At 41.5% G+C, this 1,747-nt stretch overlaps 1 protein-coding gene across 2 annotated transcripts in view; it reads right to left on the bottom strand.

The window, feature by feature from the left end:
* Nucleotides 1-1,747, bottom strand: part of herc56.1 (HECT and RLD domain containing E3 ubiquitin protein ligase 56.1) — a 29,047-nt gene that overhangs the window by 21,042 nt on the left and 6,258 nt on the right. The gene's annotated exons all lie outside the window — the stretch shown is intronic.

Raw genomic sequence — 1,747 nt, 5'->3', positions numbered from 1 at the left:
TAGAACAAAACGTGATCCGTCTCTTACATTTTTGTCAACCACAGACCTTATTTCCAGCTATTTTCCAAAATCCTATGGAGAAATCCCATTGACTCTGAGACGAGGGAACCGGTAGTGGTAAAATGCTGACTCACTTCCGGGTTTTAGGACTCGTCACTGCACCACTCTATGGGCAAAGATTTCTGCGCCCCAAGCAGGAAACACGTGACTTATCAGTAACTTTAGACATCGTAAAACAATTTGTATCTATATTTTATCGTAGATTATACATTTAACTGACACCAACTATACAGATGGAGCACTGAATTTCAGACTCCAGCTTACAGCTTCCTGCCTACCACCTGCCAAAGACCAGTATAGAGGAATGTTAANCTACTAAATATGTCACACGCACGCTCTGTTGACTGCGCGGATGCGATCAAGCTTTGGCAGTAATACCGTCTGTAGTAGTAGCAGAGTGTTTTTATAGCAATTGATCGCATCCGCGCAGTCAACAGAGCGTGCGTGTGACATATTTAGTAGCAGGATGTGCACAAAAAAAATAGGGCTCCCCCGAAAGCAAATGGGTAATTCGAACACTGGGCTTGAATGTCTAGTAAAAAAAACTAAAACACATGGAAAAGCAGCACAGCATTTTAACTGCAACCTTTTCAACTAAAACCATGTCAACAAATGTATAAAAGAGGAAAATGTTAAAGAGTTTATGGAGTTTCCATCAGATCGTATAGAACAGACTGAGTCTGTCAAACTCCAGTCTGCGCTGAGCACCTGATCATAACACCTGTGTCCTGAGATCAAAGGTTACCATGGAGATGTGCAGTGAAAGGAGAGCCTTTCCATTGATCTGAATCACAAAAAACCTGTTGTAACTATTGTTGAAAAACAGTAGCTGCTATCGGTAAAATGTCTACGCTCTGAGCATGTCAGGGCCCTGAGGAGCGGTTTAGTGTGCTTTTTGTGTATGATAGGGTCAATAACGAGGCTCCTTTGGCAGTTTATATGAAGGTGTGCAGCTGGTGCTCTGAGGAAAGATGAGGCTACATTTACAATGAGGCTGAATAGAGTGGTGTAGGAACGGGTCCTAAAACCCGGAAGTGAGTTAGCATTTTATCACCTCCGGTTCCCTCGTCTCAGAGTCAATGAGATTTCTCCATAGGATTTTGGAAAATAGCTAGAAATAAGGTCTGTGGTTGACAAAAATGTAAGAGACGGATAACGTTGTTCTACGACATTAAATACATCAGCAGTGACCCCACTGGTGATTTTTGAAGAGTTTACGTGCATGAAAAACGATGGTTGTTAACAAGTGGCAGAATAGGACTACAGAAGCAGTCGAGGACGTTGTACGTCATTACACCGAACACGTAAACACTCCTCTAAGTTGGTTTGCCCTGTTCTGCTTGAAAGCAAGTACCTGCCTCCTTCAAACTGTTAAAACAAACGTTTCAACTCGTACAATTTTGAATCTGTAAATTCAAATACAAGTTGAAACGATCTTAAGTTGGCGTGACGTTGAAGTCGTGCGATCCAAGCCATTTGCTTCTACGATTAGAAAATTATAAAAGTAGGGTAGACATGTGGAGATTATCCGGCGGAACAAAACGTGCATTTATAAAACAGGTTTGTTTTCCACAGATCTTATTTTTGACAATATTCCAAATCCTATGAGAAATCCCATTGCTATTTGTCGAGGGAATCCATGCGCCGCTTACTTCTGGACCGCCTACAAAATATAATCATTACATTT

The sequence above is a fragment of the Notothenia coriiceps genome, unplaced genomic scaffold (assembly GCF_000735185.1).
Source record: "Notothenia coriiceps isolate Sejong01 unplaced genomic scaffold, NC01 NC01_scaffold00003311, whole genome shotgun sequence".
NCBI lineage: Eukaryota > Metazoa > Chordata > Actinopteri > Perciformes > Nototheniidae > Notothenia > Notothenia coriiceps.
This window is presented reverse-complemented; position numbering and strand designations above follow the sequence as displayed.